General features: G+C 35.6%; 1 protein-coding gene and 1 long non-coding RNA gene across 3 annotated transcripts in view; one reads left to right on the top strand and one right to left on the bottom strand.

The window, feature by feature from the left end:
• The window catches only part of LOC128886057 (uncharacterized), a 346337-nt gene that overhangs the window by 145080 nt on the left and 180129 nt on the right, over positions 1-21128 (top strand). The gene's annotated exons all lie outside the window — the stretch shown is intronic.
• Positions 7187-16999, bottom strand: LOC128886062 (uncharacterized). Its single transcript, XR_008459720.1, has 3 exons — positions 16063-16999; positions 8741-8907; positions 7187-8663 (listed from the first exon to the last, which is right to left on the bottom strand). It is a non-coding gene; the product is annotated as an uncharacterized LOC128886062 (long non-coding RNA).

The raw sequence follows: 21128 nt of genomic DNA, 5'->3' as shown, positions 1-21128 counted from the left end.
ATACGAGAAACGTGAGAACAATATTGAAAAATTCGTAGAATACTGAGTAAACTTATCTTGAACAAATATGAACGACCAGTTAATAAATGTAGCCCAATTCAATCTATGATATTTACATTATTGTTAATACAAAATGTGTGCAACAAATATACCTATATTAGTGGTATATATCGACTATATTATTTAAACATTTATGATCCCATTTGTCGTAACCAGTAACTAGAATCTTTGGAAAGGCAGTAATATGGAGACACATTGCGAGGGAATCGTTCATCATGTCAAAATTATCTAATTATTCGCTGAGAGAGGTGAGAGAGGGAGCGAGAGAGAAGGGGAGACTGTACAAGCAGAAATGCATCGCGGTGCGGCGTGTGTTACAATTCGCCGCTGTCGTCATCGATGTAATCTACGAGGCTATAATTTGCAGCCGCGGTTAAATTGAAAATTTCCCCGGAAAGTATTGTAAAAAAATTAGACCATAATGGAACGTAACGAGCCACCGTTTATCAAGTTAGTTTCGAGACCAGGTCGAATTGAAACTAACGAAACGACGCGAATAATGAATTTAGGATAATATTGCATGGCTCTCGTGGTTCCATAAAAATCGCCAATGGTATTGTTACAATTAATTAGGTAATAGACTCTCATCACGTTTATTATATCATAGGCTCTGGAATACTATAATTTGCTGGGCTTTATGTAGACTTTATTCACTGGAATGACATTTATGGAAAATTAAAAATTCAGTAATTGTTTGTAGAATAGTGCCTTAAAATAAATTATCCAACGACGTGTGTCTTTTGTAAACATGTTTTGTAAAAATGTGATTGATCAACAATAACTGGGACAATCTCTTTCTGTAATTACAAGTGGCAAATGCTTATATTAACATCTTCCACGTAATAAAAAACTGCTCACCACTTAATAAATCAAGTTTGTATTGCGTCGTGAAATTATTGGACGGAATAGGTGCTATCACTTTTGCTTAATGTCATTGTGAGCGAATTAAGAGGCAATTAAGGTCAGGGATCCGCTATCGATGAGAAGCAAGTACCGATTTCGAATGAACCGATTCAATTTAGGGAATCGGCGTCGCAGTTCGTGTTTTGATATGATTTAATTAATAATTTCGACTCCCGCTAACAACTGTGCGCAACGCGGCGCGAATACGTGCACGTTTCGAATCGGAACAATTTAATTAATGAATGTAATGAGATTTCAGCGCGAGCGACATGGTATGTATTGTTCTGAATCTGCGTATTCGAAATTAAGAACACAATGTAGAGGAGGGATGAGCAGACATTTTTAATAGAGAAAGGATCGCGTACGTAAATAATATAATATTTAATGGTTACCACGTTTGTAATTTTAGTTAAAAGTGGATCCTGAAAATAATGCGTTTTATTGTAAATGTGTTTGGAAAATTAATAATCTGAATCTTTGTAGAGCGTAAAATTATTGATCATTTATGTCATTACAAACATTCTATTTATCTTTATCAAAAATTTCAAACATTCTCTAAATGTATGAAAATACATATGATATGAAAATATTCCATTCAATAGTACAAGAAGCAAAAGGTATTTGGGTTATATTACATTTCGTTAATGTAAATTTGATCATGAATTCATTGAATTACAAATTAATTAAATCATACCGCCCGCTCGAGTAACGTAAAACTTATTATTGAAAGAGTGTAAAAAATATCGAATATATTTTTTTAATACGCGAGAATAATGCATTTCATTTTTAACGGGAAATAATTAGCGATCGTTAATTAAAATTTGTTCGTCCAAGCTCGTACACGTTCGTCGTTTATGAAAATAATTAAAAATTGCTTGAATAGGATTATTGACTCGCGCATCGGTATCGGTGAAACCCCACACGAGAGTACTATAAATGTCTCTGTGAACAAAGTCGCGTATAATTAGTATTAAATGTCGTTGAGCTGCGCGACTATTGTCATTACCACCGCATTACATCGGGTTAACGATTGTGCTGCTGCGTGCTTATTTCCGATCAAATACCGTGGCGTGTCGTATGTAACTCGAAACGTAACTGAATAGTCATTAAAATAATTCATTGGATTATGCTGGCGCAATTTCTGATCACGCTGGGCGTGCAGGTTCACAAACTTTGCGAGCTGGCAATACTTACCAGCGTGTTATGGGGTTAAAAACGTATATCTCACGATCACTGCCAACCTTTATCTGATGGATGTCCGTGAATGTCTACTAATCATACATGGAAATGTTAATTTTATGCATGGATACTAATGGGTATAAATTATCTACTTCAGTAAGATTTATGAAGGCTCTACTTTTATTTACTTTCAGTCCTGCCTTATGCAATGTATTTCATGGATCTCTGTTGATAATAGAATGCTTTACTTTGTTGATTTGTTTAAATTGACACATGTAAAACGTTTTGAAATTATTATTACTTGTTATTTGTTATGTATTATTCAATATTTTCTAGGTAATCTCTTATACCTAACAATAAAAATCGAAAATGTTATATTATTTTTTTGCAATTAATTACATTATTTGGTTTTATTCTTTTCTTTGTAATTTAATGTGTTTTTGTGTGAATTTTAAAGTCTTCAAAATTAGGTTACTAACAACAAATATTATTGTTGCTTTTATACACTATTTTTTTTTATTTCATATTTTATTGCATGCAATTCTGGTAAAATAAAAATTAATTGTTTGATCATCGCTACTATCACTAAGTGTGAAAGAGAACAAAAACATTCTTTCAATTTAACTCGTATAAGAGTACTAATTTCACACTAAAAATCGTCAATAACGTTCTGAATTGATCAGTTATATTTAAAATATTTGCGAGAGGTAAGTAACTAGCGTTGCAAGCAATTTCAAGCAAGACAAAATTATATGCTTAAAATTAAATGATGTGCTCCATATAGTTAAATTACGGGTATATAATGAAATGCTCGTAAAAATCACGAGATCAAAGTACGCTTTTAGAAAGCTGGACTCGTCCGGAATTGAATCATCAAACATCAGGCTACAAAGGGAATTTGTTTGCTTTTTGAACCATCGGTTTATTCTGCAGTGCTCCTTTTAGAATTCAAGGAGATTCTATTTTCCAATGAATTGATAACCAATATTATTTAATATTTTCCATCTCTGGGAGTTTCAATAAATCCAAACCGAGTGCATTAATGTTTCGTCCGAAAGAGTGCTTAAACTGTACACATTGTATAGCATAATGACGGTGTTTCTCAAAATTCATCTTCTCAAAATTCTATGGATCCTCATAATTAAAGCACATTTTTGGAGCAACCCCCGAAAGTAGGATTAATTTGATTTCTTAGTATATTTTTAAACTGCATTTTATTAACTTAATGACTTTGTAATGACTTTGTAATGACTTTTAATGATTTTGTATTTGTAAAATTTTTATTCAATTTGAATATCATACTTTTTAATTAAAGCTTTTATACCTCTCTTTTCGATGTAATGCATATACATACAGATATGAACAATAAGTAGAATAGTCGTTTCAGTATTTTTAAATTCTTTTAAAATTAAATTAATTTTTGTGTTGGATCCTGTCAAAAAATGCTTAATTACTTTATTCCCAAACAGAACTGTCTCATTAAAAGTAGAAACTACAGAAAAATATACTGTTTCTAATTATTTCTAATTTACTATATAAAATACAACATTTTTCCAAAATATCAGGCTTTCCAGTTATCATTTTCTTGTTTTCTATTTTCACTGCCGACGACAGAAAGCTTTTTAATGGGTGCTTTTAATGAAAAATAACAAGCTACGAATAAGCATTTGAAGAGATTAGAGGTTCACAGATCTGTACATGAGAATCACTGACATATCGTGTAACCATTAGTCGTCGAATGCCAAAAGTGAAACATCGTGGCAATTTTCTAAAGGCTGAAACTGTATTCGCGGTGACTTCCTAGCGAACCTAGGCTTGTCTTCTCTTGTCACGCGTGATATTTCTTCGAGGATGATTCTACGACCGCTCTAAATATAACAGTGTGAATTCGCGTTGCTTTGTGCATGTTGAAAGTACGCGTCTCGTTTCCGTCGCAAAGGTCCATTCACAACTGCCCACAGAAATGGTAGTTATACCATTTATTCTTTCATGCGATGATTTCATTCGTCATAACGAGAGAAAATGTATACAAACGTGAAAACATTACTTATGGTAGCGGAGAAAGCAAGGCGTGAGGGAAGGTTCGGTGAATGACTCTTTTGCAACTTAACTTTAGTATACTTTATGGCATATTGTGTTGAATAATATTTGAAAAAATATAAAGAAGTAAGAATTATCAAAAGAGTTTTTAAAAAGGATAATGATATTGAATATGAAAAAGTGAATCATTATAATGTGGAAAAAGTATTAAAATTTCACTTTTTTTTTTCTTTTATTAAAGAAGGTAGGAAAAAAGTTCATCACTTTTCTATTTATTTAAATTCAAACGATAGAATTTAATTTACATGTAATGTGATTTTAATTTCATTTCAGAATAATCGCTTAAAATTTCCGAATTGGGGGAAATTTGTTTCCGAACAATTACGGGGTATTATAGTACCTACTATCAGTTATGCAACAGTATTCATATTCAATGCGAAATTGTAGTGGCGTGTAAATGCTTCCAGCCATGTGCTTTTCTAGCTTCGCTTTCGAGAGGGAAAACAAAGTTGTATTTCGATTAACATGAAAGTAAAGCATAATGAAGTAGGGTAGAGTACAACGGTCTGAAACGCAGAATAATTGTTTGGAAACATTTTCACGCCACTATATGTAGCATATAGCAGCGTTTGGATTACATCAAAACTTATTAAAAGGTAAAATCAAGTGTGAACTTCAAGTCCCTTGAAATATCACTGGGAAAGTTTGAAATTCTTCTTAAAAATTGTTTCTGTCACTTGCATCGAAATAAGACCCAAATTTTAGACAATAGAGTCCACATTTGGGTCTAGAATTTCTATTTCCATTTCAAAATAAGTGTATTCCACGGTGTCTTTGCATTCTAAATTCCTAATGCATGGGTTTCATTCAAATTCCATTTTATTCTTCTGTCGACGGTGATTCACTTTTGATGGATTCCATCGCGTGTACTTCATTCTTCGGAAGATAAATGCCATTGGCTGATGACGAATTGCGCGTGCAATGATGGGTGCGTAGACGAGCTTGGGGAAAGACAAAAGGAACGGAAGAAAGAACGAAGCGGAGAACGTTAAGAGGATTACGGTTGCATTAAACACGACTGGGCAATTCGCCAGTTGCGCTAATCGCGATGCATTCTTACGTCTTGACGGTCGATCGATCACGAGTGAGAAAATGGGGTGATATTTTATTACTCGGCGGGCACTTGGAAATAGTTAAATCGATTGTAAAATAACGCAATTTCAGATAATGTTGGAGATAGAGTGAGAAGCAAAATCATAAAAGAAATGGACTTAAAAGTATTTTTTTATTATTTGCAAATTACTCATAACAAAGGAAAATAAACGTTAAAATTTACGTTATATTATAACATTTGGAATATATTCCATCTTGACTAAAAAGATTGCAACTTATAGAGTCAGCTTTTTACCATGGTTTCTTGTAGTTACTAACGTTTGAAAAAATATTTTGTTGTAAAATAATGTAAATTTTGTGAAGCTACGACGAAATAATTATCAACCTTGATTTTTCTTTGTTACGAGTTATTTAAAAACATTTATATAGTTAATATACTTAATAAATATTTATTATTCTGTTACAGACACGAAACTTATTAATATTGTTCTCCTTTACATAAATGGAAATCTTCCAATAAAATTTATAAGTAGCTTCAAAAATAAAATACGTGTTAGGCATTTATTTCCGGATACTTTCTTTAATTTCATTTATTAAATCCTTTATTAAGTCGTAATCTTCTTTTCTCAAATATTCATAATTAAATGATTCGAGCAATACTACTTTGTCTGAACTATTGCATACTCTAAGTCTTATTGAAATTAATAACTACGCAATACTGTAATATCCTAATCGAATTTTAATTGCGACATAAAACTTATTCATGATATTACAATCGGATAAGAGCAAGAAGAAAGGTACATACTTTTTCAGGATAATTATACGACTTCCACATGAAGAGCACAGATTCATTATTAAATTAATCAAGTAATTCTACTTTTTCTGGTCTATTTTATGCTCAAAGCCTCGTTGAAATTACGATGATTAATTACGGTGTAAAAGTTGTTCGTGGCATTACAATCGTGCAAATGCGGATATACTTTTTCTGGATAATTATATGACTTCCACAAAGAACACAGATTCATTATTCCGATAATTTCCTCTGTAAGCGATTAAAACGTAAATTCTTACGCATTTCCGCACATTAAGGGCGTCCTTAAATTCCATTTGACGTGTTAATTAGCGCCGTTCGACGTTCATTTAATTCGTGAATTTTTTTTTCCTGGCCTCGGCACGGATTTTGGTCCAATTAACGGGGCGTCCTAATGCACACCAAACGAAGTAAAATCGCGTATCGGTCGCAGTTATGGAGCATTGGAGCTTTGCCAAGCTGTACTTGTTACTCTCGTCTGTCCTATCGTTCACTCAACTCGTATTACTTAAATTAAACGAACTCTACACTTTTTGTTCTATATTTCTTTCCATCTTCTGTAATTTTCATTTACATTACGTTCTTAATATACGAAAGATCGGAAGTAGCGGGGATTAGTGACCATGAGATATTTATGTAAGAAAAATACCAACATTTCTTCCATATGTCTGTTAAAATTCTTTTTCAAATATATGTGGTATTGAGAGGATTTCTATAAAAGCCTTTAGGATATTTATAAACGATTACAATTGAACGTGAAAGTGTCTATTACAACGACGCTGTCAAAGATATTTTGTTATTTAAAAAAATAAAATCCTAAAACCGTTTTTGAAGAACCTTTCTAGCCGCTTCGTGGTTTGCTTCGACCGTTCTTTGTAAGTCTTCTTCAGGACGCGAAGATGTCGATCCATAATATAATGGTAGTTGAGATGAATCAGATATGCAAATCTTCGCGTGGTAGTTATCCTTGGATTATGGCAAGCTTATACGTAGAACAGGCATTGTTCGCGATAATAGCGTGAAATGTTGTGTCGAGAATATTAAGGACAATTTTATGATAATGTAATTTATGTTGAATGTCTTATATAGACGACTCAAGTACTGCCAGTTGAAAGTGGAGTAAAGGAAAGTTGAAGAGGAAGAGGTGTCAAATAAATAATTAGAATATTCACTAAACACCAAATATTTAATTGTAAATCAAAATTATTGAGTAGTATGTGCTGGGCTATAAGGGTAGAAATTTGAGTACTTTTTTGACTCATTATCTCTATCAATTCTAGACAAAATAAGAAACATGTTCACTAATAATACTAATGATAAATGTGTAGTTTTATTCTAGAAGTATTATTATATTACTTATCTTCTAGAATCTTAGTTGTATTTTGAATTACTAAATTTGTACTATCGAAAATGAGTAGATGTCGAAGATATTTTATATTTACCAAACAAAACTCTTATACTAAAGCCTCCCTTATCGTTCTTAATACACCGAACACGCGAGAAGTTGCCAGTGAAGCATTGAAAATTCTCTATAGCATGAACTACAGTTGCGATGATCCAGCGCCTACGTAACCCTAAATTTCTAAGGTCAGGTTTATGTACGGAAATTCTCACTAGCCCTCAAGAGACACCCACGCTCAAACGACCCTCGTGCGATGTTCAAGACGCGCGCATGAACGGAGCAACCCCTCTGGTGTAAATGCTCGCGTCTAATGCGTGTTTCCACGTGCAAAGATTATTGGTGTCAAGAGTATGCAAGTTTAATGGCGCCAAAACTAACTGCGCTAGGTTGTGTTTGCACAGCTTTGAATAGTCATCAACTTGCGCAGAATTCCTTATCTTGTCATGTTCTGGAGTATCAGCATATTTTAAATTCTACTTATTTTTACTGATGCAGTGCTTATATTCACTCTAGAATTATCTAGTGTTTGTTCAAGAGTACGTAGGTTATATGACTATAATCTTTCAGATTTGGGAACTACTAATCCTTTTCCTGGGGAAACATGGCGAGGAGATTTGAAGTTACAACGATTAGACCTCTCTTCATTTACTAATTTATCGAAAATGGGTACTCGAAGACGGTTCAATTCTAGTCAATGTTAAGAAATCTATTTAGATTTTTTCACTGGTGAAATCTAATATGACATTACTTGGCTCTCTAAAATGTTATAACATCTATATGTTCCTATCGTTATAAATTCTAGAGGAAAAACTTAAGTAATGAGTTGACATGTTACTATATTTAAGAAAATAAGTATCAATTGAGTGGTATAAATAATCTTTCTGTCAGACATGTCTCCCTAAGACTAAAATCGTCCTGATTTATCTCGTCTGTTACTTTGTCATGAAGCAGGCTGACGGTCTTCTGTCACATGGGCGGACGTGGTTGGACTAATAGGCGTGCATTTCAAACTTACGTTGGTCGTCTCACTATCAATGGCATCTCTGGATTGTATCCTTAGTAGAAGAAGCTGTGTTAAATAGCAAAAATAATCCCAGAGGAAAGTATCTTAGCTTTGAAGTTGGATAGGGTTTCAAAGTATCTGTCCTTGATGATCTGGATAACGAAAGAGTGATAGTTATTAATCAATGCAATTGTAATACCTTTGAATTTCCTTAAACTTTGGCACGAACTTTTTGGACAACCCACAATATAATAATAAATCATCGAGCTCCTTAATAGTAATGTACTATTAAGGGCTATAATGGCTATGTATGTACACATTAATTTGTGGCCTTTCTGACCAAGACTGGTTATAAACTAACTGCCTCTGTATTCCCTCAGCATCGCCACATAATCACTGAAACACAGAAGAGCACACTTCAGGCAGCCATTGTCGACCGCTACAAACACATCATTGCATGCATTTAGATTTACAGTTCACTCTCCTATAATTACTTCAATCTACCGTATTAGGTAAGTTGTCAGACAGTCCGAGTGAAACTTTCAAACGTACAAGGACAAACTCAAATTAAACTCTCTGCATAATTATACACCTATACCTCTACGCATTCGAATACGTAGTCCACTATTCTACAGGCATCTAAGTAAATCGAAGTCATGCAAGTGAAAACCGAACGTACAAACATACAAAAACAAACTCGAATTGGACGCTAGGAACATACACACACATATATTACACTTCGCTGTTGTGTAATTACTGGCATACTTTGTACGAATTGTTCATATATCTTATTTTAACAATCGTTCATAAATTTATTTTAACAGTATATAATAAAAATTTTATCACTACACGATATTCAATTTTTTCCATTGTAAAAAAACTTGTACTATGACACGTCAATTGGAACAGCTGTACAAACAGTAGCGCCATGTTTAAAAAAAATCAAACGACGAACTTAATAGCGCTACGTATTCGTAGGTTTCACATTGATGACTCCTGATAATCCCGACCGGCCGAAATAGTTGGAAACGTCTATAACACCGCAATTTCGTTCCTTCGATCAGCCTATCCCTGGTCGTCTATTCAACCGTTGAGAGCGAAATCTCGACGCGCCTAACCGGGTCGCGGTATATCCAATAAAGGTGAAATTGCGGGGGTACCGGGTAGCGCGAGGGGGAGGGGCGGACCGGGGGCAAACATGCGGAATCTACGCATTGATGTTTAATGCAAAATTCAAATCGTCCCGTCAGCCCGGCGATCCGCTGCCTACGTCGCCAAGACACGCTTGCTCTCTTTCTTTCGTTTCCGTTGTCCCTCGTGCACCTCCTGCCCCCGTCGGGGGTGTAACATATGACGCAGTCTTGGCAGGTATTGTCAGGATCCCAACGATATCTTTAATGTATGAGTCTGAGCGGACTCGGGTAGCCGGCTACCGCGGTAATTGCCACTGTGTTGGCCACGCTTCCAGTATACAGGGTGTAAGAAAATGTCACGTCCTGGCTTATCACGGATGATTCTACGCTCCGCGATCAGCGAAGACACTGGTTACTTGATTAGCCAGGAAAGAGAATAGATATATTTATCGGTAGATTTCCGAGCGATGTTATTATATTGTAACATTAAAAAATGAAAATATCGCTTGGTAGGAATTTTCAAATTGGGCAGGATGTAGTAATTGGTTTTCGAAAAATTTGTTTATTTGTTGACAGGTATAAAATTTGAGTACTTACAAATTTAATTTTAATTTTCATGTAACTTCACTTGTTAGCAATTTCAGAGAACCTATTATATTATTCAATTGTTCAAAGCAGTCGTTTCGTCAAAAATTGATGTCTAAATTTTACTATCAGTTAGACAATTTGCCCATCATGATAACGTAAAGTTTTCTTACACCCTGTACAGGTGTCGCAGGACGCGTGTGCGCACTTTTCGCCCTTGTTCTTCGAGTTCCCAGGTTTATCGACAGGCTCTGGCCTCCTTCGTGCCATACCGTTGATGCCCACTCCCTTCGGACGACGGGGCGCGGAAAAATTTATCGGTTCGTTGTTCCGTTTTTCAGAGTTTATCGGCCCACGGCACTTTCCCGTCTTGTTTATGCGAAGGATTTCCCGCCGAGGCGCGAGCTACCGTTTCCTGGTTTGACCCAGTTCCGGTGATTTGACTTACCTGCGCTGATACCAACCAGGGTCGCATTGATTTTGACACTGGGGGGAGAGGACAATGGTGGGAAATATCCAATTCGAGGGGTTGGTGCTTGCGTGACAGTTTTGAAGGAATCGTATCTGCAGGGTTTCAAGTGTGTAGGAATTTATGGGAGCAAAGAAATTGTTGAGATATACGATTGTTGAACCTGAAATTTTGTTCATATTTGAACAATTTATATTTATATTTGATTGAACATGGTTGTAAATGTTTAAATTTGTCGTACTAGTTTAGGAATAAGAGTCTAATTAAATGTTTCAGTGACTTACTGCTGAAGTCGTCAATGAAAGAAAGGTTCTAAAGTTTGTCAAACTATAGTGACGTTGATAATTGTCACGTGTGTTGGTATCACCCTTTGTATGGTAACTGATTCATTAACAAACGTTATTTCTGTGTAACGAGTGTAAAAAGGTTCTGGTAATAGGAAAGCTAAACAACGTCCGATTTATGAAGCTTAATACTACTAGCACGCTCATTTACGCTACGCTATATCTCTATATCTCTTCCAATATTTCGTTTCTTTGCTTTTTCCGTTCTCTATCGAACGGAGAAATTTCTATTTCTATTTTATTTAATTTCTCTAATCTAGAAAATGTTCTACCGCTTGTAGATATTCAATTAAAAAAAAATATATCCGATATATCAATTATTATATTGGATAATTTTGATTAAATTTTTGCGTCTATAATTTTTCATTACAAAAGTATTAGATACAAGGTTAAATATGTTGGAAACATTAGAAGTCGTTTATGTATAGATATATTACCGTGTCTGATCTGTTATAGGTTATTCTACTGTTTCTGGTCGCGCAGTATTGAGAGTAGATATATGCAGTACTGTTATTACTTCGTATTTTCTCTTCTGTTTCGTATTTATACTTTTTAGTGAAGAATATTCAAAGTACTTAGAATTCTAAGAGATATATTTTTGGATTAAGTATATCCTACAATATTTTGTATTTTTAAATGTCAAGTTGTTCGCATTATGATAATTGTGGAAGAGAACGAATGAAAAGTTACTCTCGAAGACTGTTTTCATCGAGCATAGTATTTTGCATAGTATATTCCAATTTCATTCCCGCCCATCTATCTCCAAGATTTTCGCCCAGTATATCCTTCTTCGTCTCTCGCCAACGCTTCTCCCTGTTTCATTCCATTCGTCTTCTCTTTCCACTCTATTCTCCATACACGTGTGCACGGCTCAAGCCCACGTACGTGGAGTAAATGAGAGAGGAAGCTACGTTTCCACGTCGGCACGTGGAATCCCATCGTAGAAAATTACGCGAATTTATACCACAGTCTACCGTCTCTCGTTTAGAGCGGGGTTCATCCGTCCGCGAATTGGACTTCCTGCTGGAAACTCAAACGATCAAGAACCTGGTTTGTCACGCGTCGAATGGCGTTAACATGGCTTCCAGGATGAACCGGTTTAATGCGACTTTACGAATGCTTCCTTCTTAAGATCATCCCTAACCTCCTCGAGATTTTCTTAAATGATTCAGTTATCTAGAATTTATTCGCTTTACCGAGGTTCCGGCGATCGGTTAGATGTGTCACCGAGAGCTGAAAAAGATGAAAACGGTGAAGTATGGCGGGGAATGGCGTACACATACACGTGTGTATGTGTGTAAGAATCTTCAGATAAGCAGCTTTGCGGATGAGAAAGTTTCCGCTGCTGGAAAGAATATTCAATGTATTTGAAATTTTAAGAGACACATTTTTAATTCAGTATTTTTTACGGTGTTTATAATTTTTAGGGGTTTATTTGTTTAATTTTTGTTAATTAAGAAAGAGAGGAATAAAAAGTTCAAAGCGAAAATAGGCAGAAGAAATATGAATGATCATTTTCTGAACAGAACAAAGATAAAATTACCACAAGATGTAAATAAGAAATCCTACCTCGATCATTCTTTGTATTCGATTTCTTTGACGTACACTCGCAATATATGCAACACTAGAAAAATGGATTAAGAATTACATTTAAATAAAATAATAAAATAAATAAAATTAACTTCACTATTCATGGACAAACAAAATTTTCTTCTATCGAATGAATCTGTAGAAATTTTAGTGAAAGAAATTTCTTTGTTTAAATTAGAAAAATGTTGAACTCCGGCGTGATTTCTGTGGGTTCTGAGAATGTGAAATATACAACACGTCGACTTTAGGAATATTTTATAATACATTGTGTTCTATCGTCGCCACTGTAGAAGCTCACACTGTCCTGCTCGCTTCCGAGATGAAATTTTGAAAACTTGTAGCTTCGTGGAGAGCTTCCGTCGAACAAATTTCTCAAGGAATACCTTGAGTAGGAAGCAAACACCCAAATTAGGTGACACCTTGTACAATGCCATTTCACATAGATCCCTCGAGAGATCGGCAAACATATTTTCCCTTCGAACGTTTCCCTGTACAGGAGTATTGAAAGGTCTGTTTTCTTCTTGAGGAAATTTATCCGATCCCGGTAGGATCCTACATTTTTAAAAATGTGATTTCCGTACCTTTTTACAAAACTCTACTTTTGTGAATATATCCTACTTTTATACAAAATTAATATTACTGGTCGACTCCTTTCTGTTCTTTATAAAATAAAACATAAATGAATAAAACATAAACATATGTGTATCCCTTAGAACTATTTTTTTACATTGAGTAATTACAATCTCTCGGTACTATTACACAGATCTCTTTAAACCATTTGTATTTGTCGTTGATTATTCAGATAAAATAATTCCTACCTCCGTTATAAAGTAACATTCAACTCCTTCATCCGCCATCGCTCGCAATTAGCGCGATGCTTCCGCCGGATCTCCTTCAGACAAAAATTAGTTCATTGTCTTATTCCTCTTAGAGACGTAATCTAATTCCGTGGCGTGGAACAAACCTTCATTCGGTGTTCTCCGAAGGAATAAGCCGGGATCGCGCGTAACCTTGCGCGCACGGATTAGAGATTGTCTTGTTCAGAGGCAAATTACATTAGTCTCTCGAGATTTTCTCGCGTATGTTTCCCGTAGCACACAGCCCTTCCGTGAAGAATGCGAGGAACGTATGCTCGTACCTGCCTTTCATCCTTTCTCGCCGCTGGATTGCGAGGAAAAAGAAAGAATGGCAATTAGGTATCGATCTGGGCTGCAGAACGAATGCAGAGGAGTAGTAGGTTTGCATTTGAATTCGAATCACTGTTTTTAACGGCACGGATAGGATTCGAGTTATTAAGGTTACCTGGACGGACTCTCCTCTCTGCTATACGTGATCTGTTTTATTTAGGAAGTTCTAAAAGTCATTTACCTCTAAACTCAAATTCGACTCTTCTGTCAAAAATTCTATTGAAAAATTCATTTCAATATGAATACAAATAGAATTAATTTTGAGTATGGAGTATTAAGTATCAATATTAAATAAAAGCGCTCCACAGAAAACAATATATGTATAGTCTATTTAATTCCACAGTTAAACTGAGAAATTAGTAATTATTGTATTTAACATAAAAAATAATTTCATTTTATGATTCTGATTCTATTTTTCATTTATTATATTAAATATATAAAGTTATGTATCTTGCATTTATTTTACGAAAAGTTTAACCACTTCAATTTCAAATCATGTCAAAATTATTATTTAATCTTAAAATGATTTCTGTTAGGTTTTACTTAAGGGGTTGTGGTCTTACTTTGATTTAAATTTTATCAAAGAAGAGTAAAAGAGTATTATCAAACTAAGTTATAGATATTCTAGAAATGCAGTCAAGGCTAAAGAAATCCTAAGAATAAAATAATTCAGATTCAAAAATACACGATGCGCATAAGGTGACTATCCAAATACCCAAATCTGTAAGTCTGTACAATTCTATTTCCACTTTTGGCACTTCGAAACTGACACACAATTAGTGCACCTAAATTTGGAACGATTCAGACATAAACATAGTCTCCACTGCTGCCCTGAACGCATGCACATTCGACTCGATGGAACTAATGCAATATAATTAGAAGTCAATCTACGTTCAATTAGTCGCTCAATTGCAACATTGTTTTCATAATTTCGTTACTCCATGTTGTGTCACATACTGTTTGATGATTCCAGCGACTCCCAAAACGAAGAACGTTGCGTTACAGTTCCGATTATAAGGTTATAATTCAGTCCGCAACGATACTGAAATTGCGCGATGCAAGACACGAAACTACTCGAAACGTTAGCAACATTTGGAAATAAATTTTGCACGAGCCGAAGGTTGCGTTCTTTGTAGAACGATTGACGCTGAATCGCGAGTCATAATGAACTTTATCGGGATATCGCTGAATAATTTGCGCAACTCGCGAAGCAAACGAAATCAGCTCATCATTTTAGTCGTATTCAATTCTGGACCCATTGTAAAGTAACCATTAATAATATCTTCTAGGTCACGTTAACCGTTTTACCAGTTCACTATTAATCAGAGCTATTTCCATTTATATCATAATTTTGCGGATGCCCCGGTGCGAGCACGTGAGATAATCTGCATGCGAATACAACGAATTTGCACCTGCGTGTACGAAGCGTTTCGTTTATTTGCATCATATATCTCTGCATGGTGAAATTTATTAAATCATACTTAAAGCGAGGAAGCGTTGTCGAATTTGGACGAGCGCTGATATCTTTGTCTGCCCGTTCATACTTAAATAAATATTTAAATTCACCTAATAATTAATAGTAAATAAATTTAATAATTATTTCAAATAATTATTAGTATCACAACGTGCGGGATTATCTTTAGTAAATATTCAAAATGTACATACAGTGAGCAACAAACACTTAAGCATGAAAGGACTTTTATAGTTAAGTGAGACAGTGTCAGACAGTCAGCAACAATTATTCAAACATAGTTGAACATACTACATAGTTATTGTCAGCCACTACAAACACAAACAAAACTACATGTATTACAGTGCACTCTCCTATAATTAGTTCAGTTCGCTGTACCAGATAAGTAGTCAGGAACAGACAGTCCGAGCCAAAATATTCAAACAAACGAGGATGTATCCAAATTAAACTCTCTGAATTAATATACATCTACGACTATATGTATTCAAACACGTAATCCACTGTTCTACAGGTATTCCACGTTCTCCAGTAACACTATAAACACATAAAATAATTCATTCGGATTCAGACTTAACTCATCGTTTTATTATTAAACGATTTGCTGTCTAATAATATATTTTCTAGAAAATCTCTGCATGCATACAGATCCAATCAAACGTGAAACAGTTTTTAACCCTACTTTTATCCTACCAATATCACACGTCTGTGTGCAATCTCAGACACGAAAACTCTCAAAAATTAATCACGCAAACGCAAATCAGTCCCAAATCACCTTTTAAACGAATATCCTCTCGCATTCCATTACCATCAATATTTTATTCATTAGCCGGTCGATTTACACCTCGAATTCAATTACAACTACACTGATTACCGTCGACCCGTTTACACACGCCTGACACACCGGGTTGAAACGCCGCAACGTCACCGTCGACGTCGTTACATATTAAACATTAGGGGAATCACAGAAAGCGGTCGTTAAAGCGCACTGCCGCGGCGACGAACTCTCCGGCGACGACTGCTCGCCGACAATTTGTTTTCCATCGCCGACGATATTTCCCCGTACTCTTCGAGCCGTGTGCACGGAAAGGCTTTTGCTTCGCTCGTTTCCTCCCGGCCGACGCGGAGATCCGTTAGTCGGTGTTGGCGGTGTCGCTGTTTCGCCGGTTGTTTCGTTGCTTCTTCGCCACCATCGCGGGCAAAACTTCGCGGTGGTCCGAAATCATGACCAGAGACGAACGAAAGTTGGCCCACGTGTGCGAGATAAATCGACGGGACACATGCCGGAATCCGCAACCGACGTGCCGAGTTTCGTGCAATTCTCCAACCGAATAAACCGGATCCGGAGAGCGGATTCGCGATTTTAACACGTTCCTTCGAGGACGGCCGAGGGTAGGTTGCATTTGTCGGAACGCTACGCCACGGTTTGATGAATATCGCGGAACCGAAGGCGATGCAGACGGTAATTGGGATTCGGAATGACGCGATGCCGCGGTCGATGGTAACGAATTGTCCACGGTTAGTGGCTGTTTGGTGGTAACACTTCGGGTTCGAGTGACGCAGATGTGTATCACTCGGATCTGCGTATTTATGTGATTAAAGATAAATTTATGGCGAGGTAATTGCAGCACTAGTTGATCGGTTAAAGATTATTTCTTAGAAATTTGTTTTGATTATTTTTAATATTTTATTTTCATTGATATCAATATCCTCTTGACATTGAATCATCAAAAAGCACAAAATCAATGAAAATGTTAAAATATAGTTTTTTAGAGCTTTAGCCTTGTAACGAATAGATTAGGAATATTTATGAAATTATGACAAGTGTGAATATACAAAAATATACAAGGCGATGTACAACTGCACATAATATACAAAATATGGAAAATAAAATGCACGTTATAACATTTAAACAACAAAACATACTTCAAGTTTCTGTTCCTCATATTATGAAATAATTAATGTTACGACAAGAAGTTTCTTCCTCTGTTTCGATTTCAGTCTTTAAATTATGAAGATGATATACAATTTGTACATGCCTAATAACACTGTTTAGAGTGACTTTAAAGTCTGGTGACAAAGAGAAAGTCAGCAACGATCATTATTTTTCCTTCACAGATTAAATATGCCTTTGTCGAAAGAAGAAATATATGCAGACTTTAAGGATACTCTCCATTACTTTCTTCAAATGGATCCTCTCTCGAGTTATATCCTTTCATTTGAGATTTTGCTTTCGGATGAGACGATTGCATTTGCCTGAATTTACGGTGGCTTGCGCGCGTGCACTGTAGTACTCTTAAACCTGTTTACGAATAGGAAACGGTTTGAAATTGCAGTTGGCAGAATACTCGGCGAGTCCGAAAAATGCTCGTCGAAAGCTGAAACTTCGAACCTAGCGGTTTTTCACCACCAACGGCAATGTATTTCACATTACTTTATGATCGCAGTCGGTGTGACTGACAATTGTGACCATTCGTTAGGTGGCAACGAATTACGCGAATCGCTGCAGTCTGCTGGAAATTTCGAACGCATTATTAACACCGACGATGTAATAATGCTCGAGTTATTAGTACACGTCATTAACGTTTTATTTTGATTATCTAATTCCCGTGAAATCGGTCGATTACTCGCCGATCGCGAGTGCTGAAAGGCATCAACACTGTAGTATTAAATTTTGTATAAAGCCATAAAGTAAAGTGGGGATTGGCATGATTATCCCCGCCTTTTCATCGAGTTGGAGCCATTAACTTTTGGCTGGCATCAAAAATTATGTTATTTAGATATTTAATGGCGAATGATTTTTAATCTTTATCGAAAGCATCAGAAAATCTCACGATCGCTTATATTTATATTAAATTATATTAACACATTAGCGGTATTTTACGTTTCTAATACCGAGTACTCACGAAAATAATACAGAACACTGAAGAAAACAAAATAATTCAGCTACTTAAAGATGGACATATTTGGACCAACACCAAACAATAACGATTACTACATAAAAGACAGTCGCTAACAATCAAAGGTTGATGCGACGTTAACATAAAATATGTTTTGAAATATAAATGTTGTACATATGTAGTGTATACAATAAAAACATTTTCATAATTTTGTCATAACCAGGAACAGAAGTGACGTGAAGTCACGTCAGCGGTCGCGAATGTGTTAATATTGGAGGTGTGTAGTTTTCAGCTGGTCATTTTAAATGAAAGGAACGAACACGTTATGCTACTTGTCTTGCTTTTGTTGTCCCTCCCCAGCAGTCTCATCAGTTTCTTGCCGTGATGTGTATCAGTGTTTCGCGCGAAAGAAGATGAATCAATGTTCCCTTAATCGATCACGCTGTCAGTCCTTGTGGAAGATTTAACGAAACCTAATGGCGTTAACAATACGGGAATTTTAGAGGTACCATTCGAATTTTCGCGTTATTTTATTATCCTTATCACTGTCAACGGCAATTAGAACCATTTATTTCGGGACGGGACGCATTCATCGCTGCAACGCCGCGCTAGATTTGACGCATTAGCTCTCCGTGAAATTTAATAATACTCGACGACGAATTTTTATCGGTACTTCGTCCGCAGCTCCCTATCGCGACTGCGATGCACTGGGTGATTCAACAGGAACGTGCAATTTTCTCCTTTTTCACTGCAGATACAAATTATTCGCTTTTCTAGAAGCGGTGAAGGTTATGATTATTGTTCTCGTTTGAAATGTTTTGCTAATTATTACATTGGGGGAGAACGTTAGGTTTCAAATTAATGAGAACTATTTCGGAATTTTGTTTGATGTTATTAAATATATGATATAAAAGCCTAAATTAAACTCTCTTGTTAAATAATTTTTTACAAAGCTTCAAAACTTGAATGAAAAGCTATACCTCAATTCGAGGCAATATTGATAACATTGATTATTTCCAAATAATAATAATACCAAAGTATATAAATTATCCCTTTCGTAAAAAATTTAAATAAACTTCAATAAAACAGAGAATCTCCCCAAATCGTCGCCACGTTTCTAAATCAAATTATTCTTAAGGATAATTATCATAGGAGAATAACCCTTCGTACGTTTTACGAATCCGCTCAAGCTCCATCTTGGAAACTCCTAGGTTTATTTTCTTAACCCAGGAAGGAGATAAATTAGGTGTTCTGTTCCTGGCGGGACACCTTGTATAAACGTACGAGACCCAACGGCGTGATTACACCGAAATGAAACTGCGCCACTGTCCCCGTAACGCTGAAATAACTAGGAATGGAAAGTAGTTAAATTTGATGCGACCCTTTATTCGGCCGTTGTTCAAGTCAACCCAACGATGCTCGCATAGGCGTTGGACGGGAAATAGCAAGGCAATTGATCTGACTCGAAAGGAGAAATTCGCATTTGAATATCTTCATTGGGCTATTTCGAATTTTAAGGAGATGACAGCGCGTACTATCGTTCACAAAGAATGAATAACGAATTCAGAGTAGGGTCCAACTGCACAACATATCCTTTAATTTCGCTCTTTATAATATACATACACGCTGGACAAAAATTAAAGTATAACATAGTGTTGGAATCTTTCAATTTGAACAAAATTCTTTGCATTCCATTACCATTTTACTTGGAAAAAACATTACCATACCCATTTATATGATAAACTCTGTAAATTAAGTTATCATATCTTTGACTTCTGATGACTTGAAATTATGTATATGTTCATACACAATTTTTTAAACAATTCATGCCAACTTTTCTCAATTTTCCAGCAAGAATTAAAGGAAGTAATTAATCGACATCGTTTTAAATTCAGCAGTGCTGAGTAGGTTAATTTATTAGACACCAATTTCGCAAATTCATAATTCTTGTTCTAGCAAGCGAACGAGCTCCACTAATTAATGTAGATTCGTTCCTTGGGAAAATGAAGTGTTCTTAAAACACTGGGAAAGATACTTTTCGCGTAAGGATGTGGCTCTAGTAGAGTCTCTAGACGCGAAGGGTGACAATTATCAGATTGAAATCTTGACCTCGTCTTCGAGGAGCAGCCCTTCCGCGACGGAACAGATTTCACGGATCTTCGATTTAATTAATTCATTCTGGTCGGTGTTTAAAATCGCGGAAAATTAACGCTGCGAACGAACGACGTTCCACAGTCTCGAAGAAAACGCTGTGCAAACGGAGGAAATGTTTTATCGTGAGTAAGGAATACTTTACCATTCTCTTTGAATGTATTATAGGATCGAATGAAAACTTCCCCGTCTTAGTCAATAATTGCGATCTGGTCTTGATTATTAACAGACTTAAACATCCAGGTATTGTGCATGAGAAGATTGACGCTAATTCTAATACCTTCTTTACTCGATTAGATTAATACAGAGTATTGCAAGAGGGTAATCGAGCCTTGGATAGAATTTAATGTCCATTGAGTTCATTAAGCAATGATCAGACATAAATCAAGAAATATTTAAATTCATCACGTCATTTACGAATTTTAACAAAGACATAACTCAAAAATTGTTATTTACTTCTTTATAAGGAAAGAAGTTCGATATATGCAACCCTATTAATGCCTGAAAGTGCAGTAACTTGGTAATTTATCACCCTTGTGTCACATTAAAATAGACCTAGTCTGTTATTCTTTTCCATGAAATATTCTAGACAATGGATAGATAGTGTTAAATCAAACATAGAATATCAAACGATAAAAGGAAAAATTCGCCTACACAGACAACTAAATAAATATATAACTGAATAAAGAAAATATTTAAGAATGAATGCAGCTACTTACTAGAAAGAACTTCTTTGGACTCACGAAAGAATGATTAAAATACATCAATGGAAGGATTATTTACAATACAT

This window comes from Hylaeus anthracinus, unplaced genomic scaffold, assembly GCF_026225885.1.
Source record: "Hylaeus anthracinus isolate JK02 unplaced genomic scaffold, UHH_iyHylAnth1.0_haploid 11982, whole genome shotgun sequence".
Lineage (NCBI taxonomy): Eukaryota > Metazoa > Arthropoda > Insecta > Hymenoptera > Colletidae > Hylaeus > Hylaeus anthracinus.
Note: the sequence above shows the minus strand (reverse complement) of the source record. Positions and strands in the feature narration are given on the sequence as shown.